The sequence below is a fragment of the Callithrix jacchus genome, chromosome 5 (assembly GCF_049354715.1).
Source record: "Callithrix jacchus isolate 240 chromosome 5, calJac240_pri, whole genome shotgun sequence".
Lineage (NCBI taxonomy): Eukaryota > Metazoa > Chordata > Mammalia > Primates > Cebidae > Callithrix > Callithrix jacchus.
In genome coordinates, this window is record NC_133506.1 from 17,493,691 (window position 1) to 17,510,597 (window position 16,907).

Sequence of the window (16,907 nt, forward strand, 5' to 3'; positions counted from 1 at the left end):
TATTTCTTATTCTTAGAAGCTTTGGAAGTAAATATTCAAATAAGTAAAATTGTTCAGTGATTATTTTATATTAATTTTTTGAGCTGGAAGTGCTTTTAGACATTGTAACACCATTAGTTTGAAACAAAACATCTTTTACAGGTGAGTTTAAAAGGAAAGGCAGCTGACCCAAAGGGGTGAATGACTCAGAGTTAAGCTTTAGGCCTTAAATTAGCATTGTTTGTCCTTGTAGAAGTTTGGTATATATTGGGCCAGGGGCCACGGCTCACACCTGTAATCCCAGCACTTTGGGAGGCCAAGGTGGATGGATCACTTGAGGTCAAGAGTTTGATACCAGCCTGGCCAAAGTGGTGAAACTTCGTCTCTACTAAAGATACAAAAATTAGCCAGGCATGGTGGTACACAGCTGTAATCCCAGCCATTCAGGAGGCTGAAGCAGGAGAATTGCTTGAACCCAGAAGGCAGAGGTTGCGTGAGCTAAGATCGTGCCATTGTACTCTAGCCTGAGTGACAGAGAAATACTTTGTCTCAGGAAAAAAAAAAAAAATAAGAAGTCTGGTGTACTGGGCAAGGCAATTACTGTTCACCTCTAAGATTCAGTCCAAATGCTATTTCCTGGGTGACCTTGCCTCGACTGCCCCTTTTTATGCCCAAATAGAATGAGTTACAACCTCACATCCTTTCTCCTGAACATGCATACAGCTTCACCACAGCACTTACCGCAGGGTACTGGGCCAGACGTTAAAGTGTCTGCCCAGTGATCCCCACCAGGCTGGTGGCTTTCTGAAAGCTACCTTGTTTGCTCCTTTATCATCTGTTCCCCATGTGTAGTACACAGGAGGTACTAAATGGTCTCTGAATGAATGAAACAAATTCAATGAGTCCTTGCTTCAGCATTCATGTAATGGTCCTAATCTCCACAATACAGGGGCAATGAGTGTGTATAGGTGGGATGGGGTGGAAAGAGAGGTGAACAAACTCAGGTCCCTACCTTTGGGGTTAATGTGGTCTGATAATTGACCAAACCAGACCAAACACAGGTGAAGATGCAGGAGACAGGAATGTATACTTACCGCCTGCCTTAGTCTGTTCTCACACTGCTAATAAGGACATACCTGAGAATGGGTAATTTATAAAGAAAAGAGGTTTAATCGACTCACAGTTCAACATGGTTGGGGAGATCTCACAACCATCATGGAAGGCAAAGAAGAAGCAAAGTCACATCTTACATAGTGGCAGTCAAGAGAGCTTTTGCAGGGAACTCCTATTTATAAAACCATCAGATCTCGTGAGACTTATTCACTACCATGAAAACAGCACAGGAAACACCTGTCCCCATGATTCAATTACCTTCCACTGGTAATTGGAAGGTCTCTCCTATGAAACATGGGAATTATGGGAACTACAATTCAAGATGAGATTTAGGTGGGGACAGAGCCAAACTGTATCACTGCTAATCAAGGCATAAAGTAGGACAACCACTTTGGCAATTGTACATAAAGATTGCACCAGGGGAATTATTCTGCTAGTTCCTTCCTAGCTCCCATTTCCAGTTGGTCAACTTGTTACTTTATTTATTTATTTTTTTGAGAAGGAGTCTCCCTCTGTCTCCCAGGCTTGGCTCGGAGATCTCAAGTTTCATCCCAAAGAGAGGGGAGGCTGGTGGAGGGTAGAGATCTGAGAAAGAGCACAAGATTTATTTCTAGTTCAGAAACACCTGCCAAATTTCTGCCCTTGGGAGATTTACTCTAATAAACATATTTCTGATTGGCGGGATTCATTTCTAAAAATACTAGATGGTTTTTCATTAATTAATATATGGTCACTGTAAGTACTTTTAAAAATACAGAAAAGTTGAAAGATAAAGTCACTCATAATTTCATCACCCAGAGAAAATCATGATTATTATTTTTAATATAACTTTTATTTTTGTAGTTAGGAATAAAACTCTAAGCAATGATTCAATTTGAAATATATATCTAAATTTTTCAATCATCTATATATGTTTAAATGTGTGAAGTGTTATGGGGTTGTCCAGTGTTACACAGGATTTCTAAAATTCTTGGTAACAGGGTAGTATAACTGAACAAAATGAAATCTACTTGCTATGTAGTTTATTTGAAGCCAGACAACAGTCTCAATCATTCATAATTTGAAAGTCAATATATATTTCGATTGAAAATATGAATAGTTGACCATTTTAATCAAATGCTTTCCTTTTTACTATGTATATTTTTCTAGAACTAAATCATTTGTTTTAATCTACAGAGTGAGTGTGCCAAAGTCATCATTGTTTTATTCATTTTGACATTAAATTCCATTAAAATTATGCAATTTTGTGGGCAGGTCAGAAAATCCTGGCCAACCAAATATTTTGAAAATGAATAATAATATGCTTTTCACAAAAAGTCAGGTTGGCTATACCTTGAATTCAGAGCAGCACAATGGCTATCTGATGTACCTTTGGGCATATTTATTTTTGTAGCCATTGGAAATATAAAACCAAGACAAAGGCAGTGGTTTCTACTTCACTGAAAATAAAAGCAATATTTACTTTTAAAGTAGTACTCATCAAACTTTGCATTATTCTTTTTAGATGGCAAGCTGTTATTAACAGTAAGCAAAATGTTATCTGTAGCACATGCTACACGGTCATCATTTATGGAGGGACTAGCATTTTTGTAGTCTTTCAGAAATACACTCCAATTAGGCTTGGTTATTTCTGATATTTTCTAAACTCACTTAATATACTTTAGGATGTAAATCTCAAAAAGAAAAACCAGATGGATCCTCCTTGTTTAGAATTGGCAAGTCCATCTTATATCAATAATTTTTTCAGGGAATTCATTTGAACAGTAAAATTTTCTTTTTTCTTTTCTTTCTTTCTTTCTTTTTTTTTTTTTTTTGAGATGGAGTCTTGCTCTGTTGCTCAGGCTGGAGTGCAGTGGTATGATCTTGGTTCACTGCAACCTCTACCTCCTGGGTTCAAGAGATTCTCCTGCCTCAGTCTCCCGAGTGGCTGGGATTACCAGTGCTCACCCCCATGCCCAGCTAATATTTGTATTTTTAATAGAGACCAGGCTTCACCATGTTGCCCAGGCTGGTCTTGAAACCCTGGCCTCAAGTGATCCAACTGCTTTGGTCTCCCAAAGCGCCGTTTTTACAAGTGTAAACCACCGCACTCAGCCTGAACAGTAAAATTTAACATTTTCACATTTGTAAAAATAAAATAAAGTCTATAAATCAAATTACTTTATATATTATTTTCTTGTAAATTCAAGCATTTGAGGACATTACTATGTATATCCCCAAAAATATGTTCATTAGCAAGGGAATGATATATAAGCTTGAAAAACTTGTGAAAGAAGTTAGCCAGTTTGCTTAGGCAGACAGTAAGGGAAGGGTCTCTGGAGAACGTCTGACCAGCTCCACAAGCACCTACATGAGATGTTTTGTGCAGATAAGGCAACTTCCAAAGGGTGTTGCCTGAACATGTCCACAGTAGAAAATTTCATTCCTTAACACGTGCACAGTAGGGAAATAAATTAATATGGAGTGGCTCAGACTAAGGGCTCACAGATGCACTGGAAGGATGGGGTAGAGCCACCAGAAATTTGTGCCTTACACACTTGTATTCAACTGTGAAGGGGGCAACTGGCAACCTGCTCTCAGGATCCCTCTCTTTGCTTTGAGCTTTCCTTTCACTTAATATATTCTACACTACTCACTCTCTGGTGCCTATGCATCTAATTCTTCCTGACCATGAGACAAGTACCTGGACCTAGCCGAGCTAACGAGCAAAAATCCTGCATCACTTGGAAAATCACAAAAGAAAATAAAAGAAGCTCCAACTAGCCTTCTGACTATTCAAATTGTACTGGCAGTTCTAGCCAATGCAATGAAGTCCAAAAAGAAAGGAAGAGACTGGCTGGGTGTGGCAGCTCATGCCTGTAATCCCTGAATTTTGTGAGGCCAATGTGGGAGGACTGCTTGAACCCAGGAGTTTGAGACTACAGTGAACTACAATTGCACCACTGCACTGCACCCAAGGTGATGGAGCAAGATCCCATTTCTAAAAAACAGATTCCATTTGCAATTAATTAAAAACTTATAAAATATCTGGAAATAAACTCAACAAAAGAAACATGCAAAATATATGATAAACAAAAAAACTACAAAAATATTAAATAACTAAATAAAATTCGAGAAAAAGACACCCTTTTTTCAGGATGAAAAGCCCAAATGTTATACAGGTAGCAATTATATAAATAATGCAATTCTAATTAAAATCTTAAAAGATTTTCATGGAACATATCAAGCTGACTCTAAAATTTATCTGAATCCCCAGAACCTAAAACAGTGCCCAGCACATAGTAGGAGTGTGACAAACATGCTGATTGAATGAGTTAGTGAAAAAACAGCTTCAATACCATCATGTTAGTCCATTTGTGCTGCTATAAAGGAATAACTGGGTGGATAACTTAGAAAGAAAAAAGGTTTATTTGGTTCAAGCTTCTGCAGGCTGTACAAGGAGCATAGCAGCAGCATCTGCACCTGGTGAGGAACCCAGGTTGCTTCTACTCCTGGCAGAAGGCAAAGGGAAGCTGGCTTGTGCAGAAATCACATGGTGACAGTAGAGGCAATTATGGGGTGTCAGGCTCTTTTTAACAGTAGAGGCAATTATGGGGTGTCAGGCTCTTTTTGCTCTTGCAAGAACTAATAGAGCAAAAACTCACTCAATACTTAGAAGACAGCACCAAGCTATTCATGAGGGATGCCATCCCATGTGACCTAAGACCTCCCACTAGCTCCACCTCCAAAATTGGGGGTCGAATTCCAAAACAAGATTTGGAGGGTCAAATATCCAAAACAACCTAGATGAAACTGACTCACATATTTATATTTCTAGGCTGATTTATCTTCTGAACTCCAGATCAGTAGATCTGTCTTAGTAATCCCCTCACTTGATTAGCAAGAAACCAATTCAGACTCATTATGTTCAAAACAAAACTATTACCCCTCTTGCAAACCCTGCGCTCTTCCAGTCATCGAATTGAATAAAGATAAAAACAGAGAGTTAACTCTAACCATCCAACTGACCGTTTATTTTGTTTGTGGTTGTTGTTTTGAGGCAGGGTCTTGCTCCGTCCCAGGCTACAGTGCAGTGATGCCATCTCAGCTTACTGAAACCTCCACCAAGTGAAGCCTCCCAAGTAGCTGGGACCACAGACACAAACCACCACACGTGGCTAATTTTTGTATTTTTTAGTAGAGACAGGGTCTCGCCATGTTGCCGAGGCTGGTCTTGAACTCCTGAGCCCAAGGGATCTGCCCACCTCAACCTCCCAAAGTTCTGGAATTATAGGCATGAGTTACTGCACCTGACTAATTGTCTGTTTGTGATTATTGAAGTTATCACAACTACTCCTGGATGCACCTGCTAAATGTTTCTTGAATCTATCTGTGTCTCTCACCTGTACCGACACCACCATGTGCCATAATCCCTTCACTATTCTAATGAGTAACTTCCTAACCAGTCTCTCCTCCTCAAACTCACCATTTCCCACCTTACTAAAGTGCCCTCCTACCTCAACTAAAACAATGTCAGAATTTCCATTGCAGGCCAGGTGTGGTGGCTTACACCTGTAATCTTCCTCGGGAAGCTGAGGCAGGAGGACCACTTGAGCTCAGGAGTTCAACACCAGCCTGGGCAACACAAAGAGACTCCATCTCTACAAAAAAAAATTTTTAAAGAATTTCCATTGCTTTTAGATTGATTCCAAACTCTTCATCATCACAGAGTTTGGTCTGGCCTGGCCTGGCCACAACCACTATCTTCAGAGACATCTTCCATAGTATTGGCCCTCACTGTCTACTCTAAGCTTTGCCCACAGTGACCTTCTTCCAGTTCTTCATCTATGTTCCTTTCTACAACAGTGCCTTTGTATACGCTGTTCTTTCTGCCTGGAATAATCTCATTTTTCCCTTAATTTTAATTAAATCTAATAACCCTTGATATCTCAAAGATCTCTCTTATTCCTATTATATCCTCTTAAAACACAGATTATCAAGCCAGGCATAGTGGCACATGTCTTTAATACCAGCATTTTGATAGGTCAAGGTTGGTGGTTCACCTGAGGCCAGGGGTTCGAGACCAGCCTGGGCAATATGACAAGACCCAGCTTCTACCAAAAATACAAAAATTAACCAGGTATGATGGCACACACTTGTAATCCCACCCACTCAGGAGTCTGAGGCATGAGAATCACTTGAACCCAGGAGGCAGAGGTTGCAGTGAGCTGAGATTGTACCACTGCATTCTAACCTGGGCAACAGAGTGAGACTGTCAAAAAAAAAAAAAAAAAAAGAAGAGAAAAATGAAACAAAGCAAAAAACAGACTGACTATCTCTTCTTAATAGTTTAGTTGTAAATGTGCCTTTATGCGGGATTTTTAGATGCTAAGCTCAGTCAGAACAGGAATTATGTCTTTTCCTACTTACTACGGTATCCCTAGCTATGGTGCTAGGAGCTCAACAAATGAATGGAAGAATTGAAGCTGGACAGGGAAAATGTATGCACACTGATTTGATATGGTAAACAGTATAGATCTTCACTGAATGAATAGGGAGAAACTTTTTTTTTTTTTTGAGACAGGGTCACACTCTGTAGACCAGGCTAGAGTTCAGGGGTGCAGTCTTGGCTCACTGCAACCTCTGTGAATGAGGAAAAACTTAATTTGGTTCTAAGAAAGTAAGAATTATAGGACCGAAACAACCTGCAAATATACCATATTTTATTTCATTTAAAAAAATTGTTTCCAAAGCACAATCCTAGTGTTTACATCAGAGCATTCACGACAATGAAAATAAACCCAGAAAGTATTCCAGTATGAGAAGAGAGATTCATCTATGAGGATTATCAATAATTTATAGAAAATTACAAAGGTATTCCTTACAATGCTCAGTAAAGAGGAAAAAAGGTATTTAAACAAGAACTTGAATTCATTTGTGTTTTAAAGACCTTAGTTTCATATGCTGTAAACATTCAGACAAAATTTTTCATTATACTTTATCATTAAGTATAAATCTAATTTAATAAAATGTTCGTACATAGTAAATTCTTAAGTAAAATAAATAAGAATGACTGATATTTCTCTTGAGAAATTGATAGGAATTTCTGTTTTAGTTTTTAAAAGTTGTTTAACTTTGATAAGCAACCTAAGAATATCTAAGCTATTATACAATTGTAAAATAGATTGAAATTTACTTAATGTGTATTTATTCATTTCTTTCAGCCAAAAAAATATATAAATAAGATTAAAGAAGTAAAGACTTGCAAAATAATAGTTTTGATAATATTTTAAGCACCAGCCATTGGGAACAAATTTTAATTAATAAGTTATTGATAAAAACTCAATCAATTTTTTTTAAATCCAGGGAATATTAAATTCCTTTGTACTAAAATCACCTACTTGATACTCATAGATGTATCCAATGTGCTAATAAAAAGTAAAATTAGCACATCGATCTATATTTCTAGTGGACCAAGACTGTTGGGAGATTTAATAAATATGCCCCTTGTGTGTAGTCCCTAACACAACCTAAGGGAATTATGAGACTATCCCTAGTTAATTACTAAGCCTGTAAGAGGACTTCAGAATTAAGCAGATGATTAAGTATCCCTGTAACAACTCCACTCAACCTATAAATTTTTAGTTTTGCCTTATCTCAGTTAAATTTTTTAAGACATTCTGACCATGTGTGTATTTTTTCTTAATTGCTAAAATACTGTGGGATTGTCAGTCTGTTGGAATTTACTGGAAGATTTTGCCTGTCTCCTATTTACTGAGTGTGGATTATGTGCCCGGCTCTGTAGTAACAGCTTTTAATTCATTTCATCGGTCTTTAGGAACAACCACATAAGGTTAAAAAACTCACAGAAGTTAGACTTTATTCAAGTATTTAAACCTGGGTCTTTCTGTCTTAAAAATACCAGAATTCTCTATAGTTGTGCCACACTTCCTTCCAGCTCTGTAAATTGCATAGATTCACTTATTTTCTCAAATCTGTAGAAGCCCGTAAAATTGTCTGATGTCTGTAAAACATCATCAACTTTAAATATAATTTTTTATTGTATACGACTTGGTTTTTCTTTAAAATGTATATATATTTTATATTTTTTAAAGAAAAACTTTTTAAAATCAAAGTATACTTTGATTTTAAGACACATTCCAATTTTAGAAAAGTTAAACGTGAAAAAGAAAACAACCTCATGGATCTTAAAAGTATCTGCGATTTATTATCTCTATTAGCAGTCAGTAGTATTCATGGTCTTCCAAAATATAGAAAGTACAGTAATACAGTATTGGGCATTTAGTAATTGAAAATTAGTATTAAAAATTATTGCACTTGAAATAGCAACATAACAATGAAATGCTTAAAAATTAACATAAAAAGGTTTAAAACCTATGGTGAAAACCTTAAAATCTCAATAAAGTTAATAAAATATTATTTGAATAAATGAAATGACTACCACATTCTTGAGTGGAAACACTTAATAACCCAAGAATGTTAATTTTTCTGAAAATTAATATATAAACCTAAATTGAATTCCAAGGTAATTCATTATATAATTACTTGAAATGATCTATAAATTTATATGCAAGAATAAAACTCAAAAATAGCCAAGGGATATATTAAAGAGAAAAATATTGAAGCAGGGAATTCCTTTACCAGATACGAAAAATTTTAAGAGATCATTATAATCAATAAGTGTGATATTGCTTTAAGAACAGGTAAAGAAATCAGTCAAAGAGAAAAGACAGTTTATAAATAGATTTCGACATAAATGAGAATGTAATATATGACAAAGGTGATATTTCAACTTGTTGGGAAAATAATTTTTTAAAAATAATTGATGTTGGCACAACTGATTTTCCATCTAGAAGAAAATTAAATTGAACCTCTACCTTTTATCATTTATAGGTAAAATTACAGATAGATTAAAATTTAAATGTACAAGACAAAATGCTTAGGCAAATATTTAAAAGACCTAAGGGTTTTTAATCAAGATAAGAAACCCAGACTAGAAAACATAAACAATTTGGTTAGAGAAAAATTAAAGCCTTTGAATTGATAAAGCATCCTGTTATCGAAAGAAATAGAAAACAATTTGCAAAAAATATTTGTACCAAAGAGGATGGATGAAAGGTTAATATCTTTAATGACATAATGCACAAAGCATTCTTACAAATAAGAAAAACAAGAAAATGGGCAATAAATATAGATAATTCAAAGAACAAATCCAAATGGCTAGCAATATCTTTTTTAAATGCTCAAATTCATTAGTAATCAGAAACTTCAAAACAAAATAACAAGGAACTAATTGGTAAAATAAAAAAGAAACATAGTACCTATTACTAACTGGCAGGGGCAATAGATAATGAGGTTATGGAAAATGGTACTCATGAATGGCTGGTAGAAATATGAATTGTTACAGCCTTTTGCAAAATAATGAGGCAATACTTAGTAAAGAGTACCAAGTATAAATCTAATTTAATAAAATATCTTTTTCTGACCTAGAGATTTCACTCATTAGACTCTAACTCTTATAAATGAAAACATAAGGTAAGAATACAACAAAGTTACTGGCCTTCTTGAAAAGAATATATGTACAAAGTCATTGTCTATGGGTACACATAGGAGGAAGGCAGACATAAAAATCTCCTTGGCATAACCTCTCTGGCAAGGTGGCCTCTGGGTTTAGAGTAGTTCTCTTGAGAAGAGGTAGCTGTAAGCCATTAGCAGCCAATTCTCACAGGATTTGGGGATGGGTACACTAGGCCAATTCAAATGGGACCTGGGTGAGACAACAACATCCTCTACCATAGTATCTACAGGCATAGTATGTGACCCTTAAAGGAAAAAATTAGCTTTTTCAGTTGGCTTAGAGACTTCAGCAAAAAGCAAATCAAAGTTATATAAAATGATCTTCTTCTTCTTTTTCTTTTTTGTTTACAAAAGCAGTGTAAACATTTTTCTCCATATGTCTTTATGTAAATTTTTTGAGCATAAAGAAAGTATGGTTCAATGCCCAATATGTTATTTTTTTCTGTTTTTTTGTTTGTTTGTTTAGACAGAGTCTCACTCTGTTGCCCAGGCTGTTGTGGCACAATCTCAGCTCACTGACAGGTGGAGGGTTCAGGCTATCCTCATGTCTCAGTCTCCCAGGTAGCTGGGATTACAGGTGCACATCACCATGCCCAGCTAATTTTCAAGTTTTTTTAGAAATGGGTTTTCACTGTGTTGGCCAGACTGGTCTTGAACTCGTGACCTCAAGTGATCCAACTGCTTTGGCCTACCAATGTGCTGAGATTACAGGCGTGAGCCACGGTGCCCAGCCCCAATAGCTAGTTTATATGTGACGCCTAGTGCAGGAGGGTAAGAATGAAGATGATGCAGGTAGAAAAGGGGAGTAGGGAAGAATGTCAGTCATAGGGCAATTTAAGGAAAAAGAGACTGCACCCTACACAAAAGACGATTATAATTCAAGAATGACAATAAATGGAGAAACGATTTGATAAGCTTCGTGGTAAAACCTGGCATTGGTGCCTTCTGTCCATGTTGGGCACACAGTTGGCCTTCCGTATGGCAGGTTCATCATTCGTGGATTCAACCAACTGTGGATGGGAAATATTTGAAATAACAAAAATTAAAAATATAGTGTAACAATTATTTACATAGCATTTACATTGTCCTAGGTATTATAAGTAATCTAGAGATGATTTAAAGTATACAGGAGAATGTGTGTAGGTTACAAGCAAATACTGTGCCTTTTTAAATAAGGATCTTAATATCCAAAGGGGTCCAGGAACTAATGCCCCGAGAATACCCCAGGGTGACTGTGTTCTACATTCTGTGCAACTGTAGCCCTGGAGAAGAATTTACATCTTGGCAGTTTTTTTTCCATCTGTGGTGAGTTAAATGATGTGCCCCAAAAGATATGTCCAAAGACCTAAATTCTGCTGCCTGTGAATGTGATGCTATTTGGAAAGAGGGTCTTTTCAAATGCAATTAAGGATCTTGAGACAACATCATCCCGGATTTAGGGTTGCCCCTAAATCCAATCACTGGTATCCTTGTAAGAGGAAGGAGAGGGATATTTGAGACACAGCAGGGGTGGTGGGTGCGGGGGAAGTCATGTGAAGACAAGGACTGATTGGAGTGGTGGCAACTACTAGAGGCTGGAGAAGGTAAGGAATGATCAACCCTAGAGTCTCCGGAGAAGCACAGCCATGACAACACTTTGATGACAAAATTCTAGCTTCCCAAACAGAGAGAATGTATTTCTGTTGCTTTAAGCCACACTTTTGTAGCAATTTGTTATGGCAGCCCTAAAAAACTAATACACCATCCCATTTCATAGACACCAAAAGAGTTGAAGGTTGTAAAAACTTAAGGGCAATAGTTTGTTTACTGAATTCATACCACATAGGTGTTTTGCTGCTGCTTGTGAGTGACAAGTTAACAGAACGGTACAAAACTGTACCATTAAAAAGGCATCATGTCTAGCTTGGGGATGTGCAGCTGAACATTCAGCCCATGAAGAGAGGCTATGCATGTGCTCTAAAAATTACCTGAATATGTACATATCTTTAATGATGCATACGAGAAAACAAATACAAAAATATAAATGCATATGAGAAAGATAAACTTACTGATAGAAAATGTGGAAGGCATTTCAGAATCATTCGACTGGTGTACTAGAAATGGAAAGGAATCTATTATATAATTGTCTTCCAGATGTCACATCAATATACCCCAACCACAGTGTGAAAGTGCTCCTTTTCCTAAACTTTGGCCAACAACAGTCATTATCTTTGTCAATTTAGTAACTGGAAATGGACTCTCCTTTTAAAATTTATATTTTATAAAAATTACTGGGGGTAGATTATATATAGTCTTTTCATTTCCAATACACTTGGACCCAGAAATCTGAATTATATTTATTTATGAAGAAATCATCAGGGATATTGGAAAACAATATACACAACATGTTCACTGCATTGTTGCTTATATTAACACAAACAATTGTGAAAGCATCCTAAAGGTTTACTAATACCAGTTTAGTATCTAAATTACGGCATAATCTCTGTAACTGAAATTTCCTCAGGCACTAAAAATGATGTAATATACTCCATTTACCCTGATGTGATTATTACACATTGCATGCCTGCATCAAAATATCTTATATAACCCATAAATATATACACATACCATGTACCCATAAAAGTTAAAAGAAAAATGATGTAACAATTGAATGTGTAGAATTCTACATGTGTATGATGTTCATCACATATTAAGTAAAAGGAACAGATTATAAAATATAGAACATATTGTATGATCATCTTTTTGGAAAAAACATGCAGAAAAAGAATTGAAAAGATACATAGAAAATGTAAACAGTGGTTATCTCTGGTGATAGTAGGAATACACTTGACTATATTGTGTGTGTGGGGGGTGTCTGATTCATATTTTCCCAGTTTTCTATTACAACATATTTAACTTATAAAATTAATAATTAAAAAAAATCTCCCTGGGTAGATTGGTACCTTGGCCTCCTTGAAGCCAGAGACTGCAAACAAATTTCTGTGTTGTTTTTTCTTCTCACCACCAATGTGCTTAACTATCCTATCTGGCAAACAGAAAGATCTCAATACTTCCCAAAATGAAATCACAATACTTGAAAAAAATCAAGATGGCTAAAATAGGATATTTATCATAAATATTTTCTCAGAATTTTTAATAGGAGATTGTCAAGCTGTTTTATTTCCCGCTAAATTCACACTTTATTACAGATAATAGTATTCCATGGCTTTTAGTGAGCCAAGTCTAATAATCTCTCCAGCAAAAAGCTTTATCTACATTTAGGAATAGTTTTCAGGAATTTCATTCTCTTTTGTGAGTATTACTATATTCTTAATAAAGCAGCATATAAATTTACTTATAATCCCAAAGTAGGCTAACACTGGGCTTAGGTCCATCAAAATTCAAATTCTGTAGATGACTGGCAAAAATTTTCATTATGGGATGTTATAGACACTAAATGGAAGCACTCAGCTACATGAAAAAAATTATATTCAAAATTTCCTTCTGATTAAGAGATAGCTTTATTTAGACAGCTGACACCGGGTCCTGTAGGAGACATTTAGTCTCTTTGACTATTCCCCAAAGATTATGAGGAAGGAACAACCTAACTAATCGTATGTTTTGTTAAGGCCTGCATTGATTTTTGTACATGATAATTTTAAATAATCTGTATAAAGTATGTGACTGTAAACAATATTATTTTATTTTTAAGTTATCCAAATAACTGTTCAACAATATGAAAATACAGAGTACAATAGCTGATTTATGGGTAACTAAAATTTCTTGTCTGTCATGTAAATGCCTAGGTAGCTTTGATTATACAAACTAAATGAGTTCAAGGATATCTATGATAAAAGATATTAATGACATGAAGTTTAAATATCTTGTGTAAAATACTTCCCTTATATAAAATGCTTCAGTCTAACGGTTGATTTACAATGTCTCACATGTAAAGACTCTCTAATAGAGTACAAATAGAAGAATTAAAGAAGATATCTTTAAGACCAAATTAGTATTCGATTAAAAGTTTCCTTTAATTTGCTTTAGCTCTCCACGTTTTTCCTTGCTGCTAAAATCCTAACGTCTTTTGATTAATAAGATGATAATCCTTTTGGACTCCTATGGTTCAATAGTGTTTAATGCTACATGTCCTGAGAGTCCCACGAGAGTACTGAACAGCTGTCACTGACTTCATTCTCCTCTGCACACTCGCCCTTTACTTTTCACAGCTATCAGGGTTTCCTGTTCTCTCTCCTGAGGTACTTCCTAATGCAGTATTCAGACCTCAATCTTACTTTAAGTCACAAAACACTGCCTAAGGCTTACCTTATTTGCTATTTTTACCCATCATTTATTTCTGCCAAAAGGAACGCCTCTGAAATTATTTTCATCAAGAATTTTCATTTCATGTTTTATCATCTAAGCTTGAATGCTGATTTTCTTGAACTATAGAGGAAGGTTTCTTTTACTCTATTTCCAGTGTTTTCTACTAAGGATTATTACAACTCTAGGAAACACAGAGGCATTTATAAATATAACTAATTTGTGATATATTCAAAATAAGAGCATTGATGTTTCATCGAATTTTATGGCAAAACTAAAAATGACAGAATTAAAAAAATCACTATCATGAAAAGTGGAAACCGCTAATCTATAAGATCAGTTGGAGAGGTTAACAGTGTCACCCCTTCTTGTAGGAGCTTGAAACAATGCAGGATAAGGACAAGGAGAACCAGGACAATTCCCAACTCCTATGTGACACACCTTCTTCAGTGACCATTGTAAACACATGTCATGAAGAACCCTTCTTTTAGGTTTGGGGAGATGATGAAAATGCAAAGGCATGGCATCAAGAATGCTTTTTTCCATTTGTGTGACTAGGTTTTCAGTAAACACTTTATTACGAATAAGCTTTCCCTCTTGCCTTTATTAGATATCTATTGCTATATAACAAAGTACACCCCAATTTGACTTACAACAACATTTATTATCTCACAGATTTTGTGGGTCAGGAACCAACCTGGAAACAACTTAGCTGGCTTTTCTGCTTCAGGGTCTCTCCTGCGGCTCCAGCGGCAGGGCTACACTCATCTCAGTGTTCCACTGGGGAGAACCTGCTTCCAAATTCACTCTTGTGGTTGTTGGTAGGATTCAGTTCCTTTTGAGCTGTTCGCTAGAAGCCTCCCTCAACCCTTGCTATGTAGGCCTCTCCAGGGGGCAGTTCCCAACACGACAGTTGGCTTTCATTGAGAGAGAAGATATCAAAAGATAAACTCATCTTTTTACCACCAAATATCAGAAGTGACATCCCATCCCTTTCATTGTATTCTATTCATTAGAAGCTAGTCACTAGGTCCCACCTGCACCCAGAGGGTGGACTGCCAGGAAATGGGATTACTGGGAGCCATCTTAGAGGCTGTCTACTACATGCAAAATACATTCCCCCGACTCCTCAGATCCTCAAAAGTTTTACTTTTGCATAACGTAAGCTCAAAGTTCAGAATCTCATAATTGGAATCAAGTCAGGGTGATCTCATTATTGGAATCGCCCCAGGCTTCCTCAGGGGGTAATTCTTTAAGCACAGTTCCTACAGCACAGTTGCTTTCCATCTGTAGACCCATGAAACTAGACACAAGTCATCTGCCTTCTACTCACAGCATAAAATTATGGATAAGCCATAACCATAATCATCACCATAACATTCTGTCCACAAAGATGGGAAATGGGAGACATAAAGGAGTCACTAAATCCAGCCCATACACAAGGGGAGGAAATTATGCAAGGTCTGAAACCAGGAGGTGGGGATCACTGGGGGCCACCTTAGAGGCTGCCTAACACACTGCCCTTCTGTTTGACTCTAATAATAAAAGAAGTAACACTTTTGGGACCGGGCGCGGTGGCTCACGCCTGTAATCCCAGCACTTTGGGAGGCCGAGGAGGCGGGTGGATCACGAGGTCAAGAGATCGAGACCATCCTGGTCAACATGGTGAAACCCCGGTCCTACTAAAAACACAAACAAATTAGCTGGGCATGGTGGCGTGTGCCTGTAATCCCAGCTATTCAGGAGGCTGAGGCAGGAGAATTGCCTGAACCCATGAGGCGGAGGTTGCGGTGAGCCGAGATCGCGCCATTGCACTCCAGCCTGGGTAACAAGAGTGAAACTCCGTCTCAAAAAAAAAAAAGTAACACTTTTAATAGTCCATGAGACCTCAGGTGGGCTGATATCTAACATGTATGGATGGCATTGCTCTTTGTATTGTGATTTTTTCTTTGGCTCAGAGTAAAATTATTTTAGATTACAAGAATATTGGATTGCTTAATAATTCTATTTCTCTTTATCATGGCTATAGATCTGATCATTGACTATTAGGTTGGTTTATTTCCCCAAAAATTCCAAAATGTTTTCCTAAAGTTTAATATAACATTTGTTATCCATACGTATTCATCTAGCTGCCTTCTATATTTCTTCTTCAATTTATCAGTACATCTTATACTGGCATAAAATTCAAATTGCATCCCTTTGTGAAACGTAGTGTCTCTACTTTGAATATGAGAGCTTTTCTAGTTTCTTTGTCATACTATTGACTAGAGAAATAACTTCCATTCCTTCAGGCTGCTTCCTGAAGTCCTGGTAGAATACTCCTTATTGTCCTTCCTTTTCTATCAGTCTATGGTTCTCAACCAATGATGATTTTGCTCTTTGGGGGACATTACACAATGTCTGGAGACAATTTTGGATGTCACAGCAGGAGTGTGCTACTGGCATCCAGTGTGCAGAGGCCAGGCATGCTGCTGAATAAGCTGTAATGCACAGGGCAGCCTCCGCACAACAAAGAATTACGAGGTCCAGAATGTCAGTAATGCCAAGGTTGAGAAAACCCCGTCAAAAACAAACCAGTTCCTCCTCCCACTTTAAAAATGAAGACATTACAAAGTTGCTTTTGCCTTAGTTACTATATAAACCTACTTTTTCCCCCCCAAAAGCAAACATTTCCCCCAAATAACAAAAACGTGGAGCTGTGATACAAACTAGCAATTGCAGGCAAACCAGGTTCTACATCAATTACCTAACCACTGAAGAATCTAGGCTGAGATAAAGGACACGGTGAAAAGTGAAATTTTACTAACTGTAAATTGATGAGCAATATATATACTGAATGTTTTGTGAAACTTTGAGATCTAGTTTTATTATTAAAGCATACGTAATTACTACTAACTAGAAAGAAAATATCTAAACTATGTATCCAAACTGGAGCA